The sequence below is a fragment of the Neoarius graeffei genome, chromosome 28, assembly GCF_027579695.1.
Source record: "Neoarius graeffei isolate fNeoGra1 chromosome 28, fNeoGra1.pri, whole genome shotgun sequence".
NCBI classification, from domain to species: Eukaryota; Metazoa; Chordata; class Actinopteri; order Siluriformes; family Ariidae; genus Neoarius; species Neoarius graeffei.
This window is the reverse complement of record NC_083596.1, coordinates 25467228-25478232: the sequence shown is the minus strand read 5'-3', so window position 1 is coordinate 25478232 and position 11005 is coordinate 25467228.

Below are 11005 nucleotides of genomic sequence, written 5' to 3'. Positions count from 1 at the left end.
GTTTGTTTATGGAGTGCTCTCTCTCTCTCACACACACAGGCCCCTTCTCTAGAATTCCGGGTGTTCCAGTTTTCCCGAACATGCTTCAGGAATTCTGTGACCAGATTCTGAAAAAAAAAAAACAACTTGGCAACACTGTCCCTCTCAATCAAATGTAAAAATAGTATTTTCCATTCATCAATGCAAATCTGACCATTTTCAGAAAAAAAAGAAACACTGGCTGATAAACTAACTGTGCATATGAAACAGCTGTTTTCTTTGTTTTCCAGCTCTTTCATTATTAATACTATCAGATTACAAACCCACAAACAGGAAATGCCTCTTTTGCTCTGGATGCACTAATGCCCTTTCCCTAGCAAAAGCAAAATGCACATATTCCATTACGAGATTAAAAACGCTTTCAAAAAAAAGCATGATCAGCTACGGAAGATAGAGGCAGTAAACAGAGAACTGGTCTACGCCGCTAGCTCTCCCTTCTATATTAAGCATACGAAGATGGAAGACTCTGGTATTCCTCCTCGGTTTCCTCTCTCCTCCCCTGGCTGAGTCGTACGGCTCGAATTTTCTTTGCAAGGGTGACAAAGTGGACACCAGCAGAGGGAGTGCATTAAAGCAGGATCGTACACACAACTCACTCGCTTCCTGACCCGTTTCCTCAGTGCTCGGACACTCCCTGCAGCTAAGCGGGAAGTACACTAGCAAATCACAACTGGAGCTCAACACATTTCTTCTCGCTCTGTGAATAGTGGCACTGACAAATAATTACCGGCCTTTGCTTCGCAGCATCCTGAAGTAATCTATCTGAATCAAGCTTATGTGAAAACCATCTTCATTTAGCTTCCGTGCAATAGCACACGTTAGCGGTATCCTTAGCAGCCTACGCAGGCCGTCCATTTTGTCAGTGTCAGACAGAGAATGACTAAGGGAGACTAAGGGAAAATGTCTTGTTTTTCTTTTTCTATTTTAATCTGAATATGCCACTAAGCAAGATTTAATTTTTTAAATATTATTTCGAGTGAAGGGTGTAAGCTAATACCTGACTCAACACATCCTGTGAACTTTAATGCAAAAAAAAAAAAAGGGCAGGAAAGCGTTAAATCGGAAACTACACAGGGTGTGTGTGTGTGGGGGGGGGGGTTTAGTGGCTACATTCTAAACACTATTCTGTACTACTATATGTACAGTATGTCAAAATAGTAGGCCATCAAAATAGTACAATGCTGTTTATACTAGTGATACATTAGTATGCTGTTTGGAATGCACACATAAGACAATTAACCATGGAATTGAGTTACTTATGGTGCCAAAATATTTCGTACAGTAATTCAGTATGGTAGTACAGTATACAGTCTTGGACGTAGCCGTGACATCAAATACTATGACTAATATTCATGATACTTGCTGCCGTATAAGTTGGATATACTATTTATTTGCTCATGGAGTGCAGGACATTACCACGGCTGTGATGATATTCAGTCTAACAGCACTCTTGCTCATGCAATGTTGCTAAATTGTCCACTATTTATGATGCACTATTGAGTACAGTATAGAGAGCACAGTACCAGTCAAACGTTTGGACACACCTACTCATTCATACAGTGTCTTGAAAAAGTATTCATCCCCCTTGGTGTTTGTCCTGTTTTGTTGCATTACAAGCTGGAATTAAAATGGATTTTTGTGGGGTTGGCACCATTTGACTTACACAACATGCCTACAATTTTAAAGGTAAAAATTGTTGTTTTATTGTGACACAAACAATAATTAAGATGAAAAAACAGAAATCAGGAGTGTGCATAGGTATTCACCCTAAAGTCAATACTTTGTAGAGCCACCTTTTGGTGCAATTATAGCTGCAAGTCACTTGGGATATGTCCCCATTAGCTTAGCACATCTAGCCAGTGGGATTTTTGCCCATTCCTCAAGGCAAAACTGCTCCAACTCCTTCAAGTTAAATGGGTTGCATTGGTGGACAGCAATGTTCAAGTTATCCCACAGATTCTCAATTGGATTGAGGTCTGGGCTTTGATTAGGCCATTCCAAGACATTTAAACGTTTCCCTTTAAACCACTCCAGTGTAGCTTTAGCAGTATGTTTAGGGTCATTGTCCTGTTGGAATGTGAACCTTCGTCCCAGTCTCAAACAGGTTTTCCTCCAGAATTGCCCTGTATTTAGTGCCATCCATCTTTCCTTCAGTCCTGACCAGCTTTCCTGTCCCTGCAGATGAAAAACATCCCCACAGCATGATGCTGCCACCACCATGCTTCACTGTAGGAATGGTGTTCTCAGGGTGTTGGGTTTGCGCCACACATGGTATTTCCCATGATGGGAAGATCAACTTTAGTCTCATTTGACCAGAAAATCTTCTTCCATGTATTTGGGGAGTCTGCCACATGCTGTTGGGCAAACTCCAAACGGGTTTTCTTAAGCAATGACTTTTTTCTGGCCACTCTTCCAAAAAGCCATGCTCTGTGGAGTGTATGGCTTTAAGTGGTCCTAAGGGCAGATACTCCCATCTCCGCTGTGGATCTTTGCAGCTCCTTCAGTGTTATCTTTGGTGTCTTTGTTGCATCTCTGATTAATGCCCTCCTTGCCCGGTCTGTGAGTTTTGGTGATCAGCCTTCTCTTGTCAGGTTTGTAGTGGTGACATATTCTTTCCATTTTGCTATAATGGATTTAATGGTGCTCCCTGGGATATTAAAAGTTTGGGATATTTTTTATAACCCAACCCTGATCTATACTTCTCTACAACTTTGTCTCTGACCTGTTTGGAGGCTCCTGAAGCGGAGGCCATCTGATCTGCTTTAATATCAACAGATCTTCATTTAAGGTACGTGAATCTTTTCATCATGGCACACCTTCAGCCTGTTCAGTGTGCTGAGTGCAGGATGTTTAGTCATTCTTCCTCCGTCACTAGCGATAGCTCTATTAGCTTTACTTGTGATAAGTGCAGATTAGTTAGCTCTCTGACGGAGAAGATTTCAGTGCTAGAAGCGCGTGTCCAGGCTTTAGAGCAGGTTAGTGAGCGTGAGAACAGTGTAGTTTCTGTTAGGGAAAGTCTGGACGCCCTAGGTGGAGTTAGCAATCCCCCAACTCCGGCATTAGAGCCCTTACAGCGGGGCGAATGGGTGACGGCTCGGCGGCATAAGCGTAGAGCCAAAGCTACCGCTGAGGCTCGCCCACGGGAGCACCACTCCTCTCCGCGTCACGTGTCGAACAGGTTTGCTCTCCTTAGTGATGCACCCACTGAGAAACCTGAAAGAGCTCTGGTTATAGGGGACTCTATCATACGGCACGTGAAATTAGCTCAGCCTTTAGGGGCACCAGCAGCTTTAGTCAGGTGTATACCGGGAGCCAGGGCGCCGGACATAGCAGGTAATCTTAGGGTCCTAGGCAAGCACAGGTTCTCAAAGATAGTTATCCATGCAGGAGCTAATGATATACGCCTTCGTCAGTCTGAGGTTACTAAGAGTAACTTTGTAGAGGTGTTTAAATTAGCGAAGGCGATGTCCGATGCTGTAGTATGCTCTGGCCCCATCCCAATGCGGCGTGGCGATGTAGCTTACAGCAGGTTATGGTCGCTGAACTGCTGGCTGTCCAGGTGGTGCTCTGAAAACAGTGTGGGCTTTATAGATAATTGGGCTAATTTTGAGGGCACTGCTGGCCTGTTAGGGCGGGACGGTATCCATCCCACTCGGGAAGGTGCTGCTCTCATTTCCTGCAGCATAGGTCATAGTCTCAGAACAGGCCTAGTTAATTTCTGACAATCCAGAGCCAAGGCCAGGGAGCAGACGAACAGGCTAAACCGACTGTCTGCTAGCTGCACAGAGTCGTCACTCAGGGCCCACTACATCGAGACTGTGTCTGTTCCCCGAGCTCAACAAAAAGGTAGAAATTTTCAGAGAGTTTGTTCCAGTAACCTAATCAATATAAAATTAGATCAGACTGACTGTACAGCTGCTGCCAGCACCTTTGATCTAAAGGTGGGGCTATTAAATATTAGATCTCTTACATCTAAAGCGCTAATGGTTAATGAACTCATTACTGATCAGGAGTTTAATGTACTGTGTTTAACAGAAACATGGATTAAGCCAAATGAATATATAGCATTAAATGAAGCGAGTCCTCCTGGATACAGTTATATACACCAGCCTCGTCTAACTGGCAGAGGAGGAGGCGTCGCGGTTATTTATAACGATTATCTAGGTGTAACACACAAACCTGGTTATAAATTTAATACATTTGAAGTTCTTCATACTCATATAATGTATGTAGCCTCGAAAAATAAGTCTACCCAGTTAATTCCATTGCTTATTATTTACAGGCCCCCGGGGCCATATTCTGAGTTTCTTTCTGAATTTGCAGATTTTATCTCAGATCTGGTTATTTCCTTAGACAAAGCTTTAGTTGTCGGAGATTTTAATATTCACTTTGATAACCCAGAAGACCCTTTAAAAACAGCGTTTGTGTCCATCTTAGATTCAGTCGGGATTAAGCAGAATGTCATAGGACCGACCCATAATGGTGGTCACACCCTTGATCTAATACTAACATTCAGATTAAACGTAGACAATATAGTCATACTTCCACAGTCTGAAGTTATCTCAGATCATTGTCTCATCTCATTCAAAATATGTCTGAGTAATAATATATGCACCTCACCACGCTACTGTATTAAACGTACTTTCACGTCAACTACTGCACAGAGCTTTATAAATGATCTCCCAGAGCTGTCAACTTTGACTGGGTCACTGTCAGCCCCTGCAGAACTCGATCAGGCAACTGAATGCTTAGAGTCAACATTCCGCCATACTTTAGATAATGTAGCTCCTCTAAAAAGGAAAATGGTCAGAGACAAAAAATTAGCACCCTGGTATAATGATGACACTCGCACATTAAAACAGACCACTCGAAAATTGGAACGTAAATGGCGTCAAACAAAATTGGTAGTGTTCAAATTGGCGTGGAAGGAGAGCTTCCTGAAGTATAGAAAAGCTCTTAGTGCTGCGAGATCAACATATCTCTCCTCCCTAATAGAAGATAACAAAAATAATCCTAGATTCCTATTTAATACTGTAGCAAAATTAACCAGGAATAAGTCCACTATCAACACATGCACACCTGCAGTATGTAGTAGCAACGACTTCATGAATTTTTTTAATGACAAAATTGAGAATATCCGACAAAAAATTCAAACTACTAATTTAAGGTTAGACAATGAAAGTGACCTTGTAGTTAACAATATAACTGTATCAGATCATCAGTTAGAATGTTTTACTCCCCTAAAAGAAACTGAATTACTTTCATTAATCTCTACATCAAAAGCCTCAACTTGCGTACTAGATCCCTTACCGACACATCTATTCAAACAGATAATGCCTGGAGTAATTGAACCGCTTCTAAAAATAATAAATTCTTCTCTTACGATTGGCTATGTACCCAAATCCTTTAAACTAGCAGTTATCAAACCCCTGATTAAAAAACCTGACCTTGATCCCTGTCAGCTGTCCAATTATCGGCCAATATCAAACCTCCCCTTTATCTCCAAGATCCTTGAAAAAGCTGTGGCACAGCAGTTATGCTCATATTTACATAGGAATAACATCCATGAAATGTATCAGTCAGGATTTAGACCTCATCATAGCACAGAGACAGCACTGGTTAAAGTAGTAAACGACCTACTGTTGGCGTCTGATCAGGGCTGTGTCTCGCTACTTGTGTTGCTTGACCTTAGTGCAGCATTTGATACCATTGATCATTCCATTCTTCTGGATAGACTAGAAAATGTTGTGGGAGTTAAGGGAATGGCCCTCTCCTGGCTCAGGTCTTATCTAACTGATCGTTATCAGTATGTCGATATAAATGGTGATATTTCTAGACGTACCGAGGTAAAGTTTGGTGTTCCACAAGGTTCTGTCTTGGGTCCACTGCTTTTTTCTCTATATATGTTACCTCTGGGCGATATTATTCATAAACATTGTATTAGTTTCCACTGTTATGCTGATGACACACAGTTGTATGTCTCTGCAAAACCTGATGAGAGACACCAGCTTAATAAAATTGAGGAATGTGTTAAGGACATTAGACACTGGATGCTTATAAATTTCCTTCTGCTTAACTCTGACAAGACTGAAGTACTTGTGCTAGGACCACATACAGCTAGAAGTAAGTTTTCTGATTACACAGTAACTCTGGATGGCCTTTCTGTTTCTTCACGTGCAGCAGTAAAAGACCTCGGAGTGATTATTGACCCCAGTCTTTCATTCGAAACTCACATTGATAACATCACCCGGATAGCTTTCTTTCATCTCAGAAATATTGCAAAGATAAGAAATTTAATGTCATTGCATGATGCAGAAAAACTAGTCCATGCTTTCGTTACCTCCAGGTTGGATTATTGTAATGCCTTACTGTCTGGATGTTCCAATAAGTGCATAAACAAGCTCCAGTTAGTTCAAAATGCCGCAGCAAGAGTCCTTACTAGAACTAGAAAATATGACCACATCACGCCTGTCTTATCCACACTGCATTGGCTCCCAATCAAATTTCGTATTGATTATAAAATACTACTATTGACCTTTAAAGCACTAAATGGTCTCGTACCACAGTACCTGAGTGAACTTCTGCTCCTCTATGACCCGCCACGCCTACTTAGATCAAAAGGTGCAGGCTATCTGCTGGTACCTCGTATAGTGAAGGCTACATCAGGGGGCAGAGCCTTTTCTTACAAAGCCCCACTGTTATGGAACAGCCTTCCAAGTAATGTTCGGGAATCAGACACAGTCTCAGCATTTAAGTCTAGGCTGAAAACATATCTGTTTAGTCAAGCCTTTTGTTAATGGTGTTTATGAGGTAAAGGAGTAGATCTGGAGGGTCCTCAGACATAGAGTGTTTTGGTAAACTGGGATGTATGGATGCTGTCAGTCCCCACTCGCTTGCTCACTCGAGTTTGTTGACGGTGCAGTGGCTGGCTGCTTTATGTCCCGGGGCTCCCTCATGCCTGTGTTACCTTCTGGCTCTCTCCTTTTAGTTATGCTGTCATAGTTAGTTGCCGGAGTCCCTGCTTGTACTCGGTGCAATATGTATACTGTTCCTACTTATTCAGGTGACATTGGGCATACCTAACCACCTGTGTTTTCTTTCTCCCCCCCACCCCAAATCTGTCCCTCTGAGTTACATGGAGTCAACAGGAAATCTTTTGGTGGAGACGGTGGGGACCTCGACTGGCTATCGTAGCCTGCAGGGAATCGGCCGTCAGACATTCTGTCGCATGTCCCAGACCCGGTGAAATGTAACTGAATTGTCTTGGCCAGGCCTAAGGGTCCCATCTGCATCTCATCATTGCTGAGGAGTGTGCTCCCATCACCCAATCAAGCATCCAGCCAGAGCAGGTCATGATATATTTTTTACCATATTAACATGCCATTGTGCGTCATGCCTGATGTAAAGACTCTCGTCTCTGCGAGCCTACCACACAGATTTAATACTTGTCATTTTTAGGGCATACCTAACAACGTGTTTTCTTTCTCTCTCTCTCTCCCCCCCCCCCCCCCCCCCATCTGTCCCTCTGAGTTACATGTTGATCCTGGGATTGAGATGCTGGCCTCTTCTGCCCCTCGGACCTGCTTGATCCATCCTGGTGCCCTGTGTCTGGTCGGAGTTTTATCGCCCCACTCCTGTGAAGGACGGCCCCATGAGGACAGTTGAGGGTTATACCTGTTAAAACTGTTAATATTATAGTCAGGCTGTCTGTTGTTGCCCAAATGAGGATGGGTTCCCTTTTGAGTCTGGTTCCTCTCGAGGTTTCTTCCTCATGTCGTCTGAGGGAGTTTTTCCTTGCCACCGTCGCCACAGGCTTGCTCATTGGGGATAGATTAGGGATAAAATTAGCTCATGTTTTAAGTCGTTCAAATTCTGTAAAGCTGCTTTGCGACAATGTTTATTGTTAAAAGCGCTGTACAAATAAACTTGATTTGATTTGATCCTTGGTTGCTTGCTTAGTACTGTAGCAGAGTCAGGGTCCGTCCAGAACAGGTTGATTTATACAGACATCATGTGACAGATCATGTGACACTTTGATTGCACACAGGTGGATCTTAATCAACTAATTATGTGACTTATGAAGTGAATTGGTTGGACCAGCTCTTATTTAGGGGTTTCATATGAAAGGGGGTGAATACTTATGCACACTCCAGATTTCTGTTTTTTCATCTTAATTATTGTTTGTGTCACCAAATAAAACCCAACAATTTGCACCTTTAAAGTTGTAAGCATGTTGTGTAAATCAAATGGCGCTAACCCTCCAAAAATCCATTTTAATTCCAGCTTGTAACATGATAAAACAGGACAAACACTAAGGGGGATGAATACTTCTGCAAGACATTGTAGGTTTTTCTACATTTTGACTATTTTCTACATTGTAGAACAATACTGAAGACAATGAAACTATGAAATAACATCTGGAACATAGATGGAATTATGTGTTAAACAGATTATGCCTTGTCAAAAGTTAATCAGTGGAATTTCTTGCCTTTTTAATGTGGTTGAGATCAAACAGTACAGTGGTGCTTGAAAGTTTGTGAACCCTTTAGAATTTTCTATATTTCTGCATAAATATGACCTAAAAGATCATCAGATTTTCATACAAGTCCTCAAAGTAGATAAAGAGAACCCAGTTAAACAAATGAGACAAAAATATTATACTTGGTCATTTATTTATTGAGGGAAATGATCCAATATTACATATATGTGAGTGGCAAAAGTATGTGAATGTTTGTTTTCAGTATCTGGTGTGACCCCCTTGTGCAGCAATAACTGCAACTAAATGTTTCTGGTAACTGTTGATCAGTCCTGCACACCGGCTTGGAGGAATTTTAGCCCATTCCTCTGTACAGAACAGCTTCAACTCTGGGATGTTGGTGGGTTTCCTCACATGAACTGCTCGCTTCAGGTCCTTCCACAACATTTCGATTGGATTAAGGTCAGGACTTTGACTTGGCCATTCTAAAACATTAACTTTATTCTTCTTTAACCATTCTTTGGTAGAACGACTTGTGTGCTTAGGGGCGTTGTCTTGCTGCATGACCCACCTTCTCTTGAGATTCAGTTCATGGACAGATGTCCTGACATTTTCCTTTAGAATTTACTGGCATAATTCAGAATTCATTGCTCCATCAATGATGGCAAGCCATCCTAGCCCAGATGCAGCAAAACAGGCCAAACCATGATACTACCACCACCACCATGTTTCACAGATGGGATAAGGTTCTTATGCTGGAATGCAGTGTTTTCCTTTCTCCAAACATAACGCTTCTCATTTAAACCAAAAATTTATATTTTGGTCTCATCTGTCCACAAAACATTTTTCCAATAGCCTTCTGGCTTGTCCAGGTGATCTTTAGCAAACTGCAGATGAGCAGCAGTGTTCTTTTTGGAGAGCAGTCGCTTTCTCCTTGCAACCCTGCCATGCACACCATTGTTGTTCAGTGTTCGCCTGATGGTGGACTAATGAACATTAACATTAGCCAACGTGAGAGAGGCCTTCAGCTGCTTAGAAGTTACCCTGGGGTCCTTTGTGACCTCGCCGACTATTACACGCCTTGCTCTTGGAGTGATCTTTGTTGGTCAAACACTCCTGGGGAGGGTAACAATGGTCTTGAATTTCCTCCATTTGTACACAATCTGTCTGACTGTGGATTGGTGGAGTCCAAACTCTTTAGAGATGGTTTTGTAACCTTTTCCAGCCTGATGAGCATCAGCAACGCTTTTTTCTGAGGTCCTCAGAAATCTTCTTTGTTCGTGTCATGATACACTTCCACAAACATGTGTTGTAAAGATCAGACTTTGATAGATCCCTGTTCTTTAAATAAAACAGGGTGCCCACTCACACCTGATTGTCATCCCATTGATTGAAAACACCTGACTCTAATTTCACCTTCAAATTAACTGCTAATCCTTGAGGTTCACATACTTTTGCCACTCACAGACATGTAATATTGGATCATTTTCCTCAATAAATAAATGATTAAGTTCAATATTTTTGTCTCATTTGTTTAACTGGGTTCTCTTTATCGACTTTTAGGACTTGTGTGAAAATCTGATGATGTTTTAGGTCATATTTATACAGAAATATAGAAAATTCTAAAGGGTTCACAAACTTTCAAGCACCACTGTAAATAACAATACAGTAAATAGCCCTATTCTACACCTGTAGTAATCCATATTACGTCAAGAACCGCTCAACTAAGTAAAGAGAAACGAGATCCATCATTACTTTAAGACCTGATGTGCCTTCTTTATTTTTATTAATAAAAATAAAGAAAAGCCATTGAATTAGGAGGTGTGTCCAAGCTTTTGACTGGTGCTGTATGTGGTTTATGAGTTCAAGTAATAGTGAGTCAATTAATATACACTACCGTTCAAAAGTTTGGGGTCACCCAGACAATTTTGTGTTTTCCATGAAAAGTCACAGTTTTATTTACCACCATAAGTTGTAAAATGAATAGAAAATATAGTCGAGACATTTTTCTGGCCATTTTGAGCATTTAATCAATCCCACAAATGTGATGCTCCAGAAACTCAATCTGCTCAAAGGAAGGCCAGTTTTATAGCTTCTCTAAAGAGCTCAACTGTTTTCAGCTGTGCTAACATGATTGTACAAGGGTTTTCTAATCATCCATTAGCCTTCTGAGGCAATGAGCAAACACATTGTACCATTAGAACACTGGAGTGAGAGTTGCTGGAAATGGGCCTCTATACACCTATGGAGATATTGCACCGAAAACCAGACATTTGCAGCTAGAATAGTCGTTTACCACATTAGCAATGTATAGAGTGGATTTCTGATTAGTTTAAAGTGATCTTCATTGAAAAGAACAGTGCTTTTCTTTCAAAAATAAGGAAATTTCAAAGTGACCCCAAACTTTTGAACGGTAGTGTAACTAGTTCATCATATTATTGGTACCGCAGTCTGCAGTGTAGAATCTGAAAACCCATTTCTACTTCATAG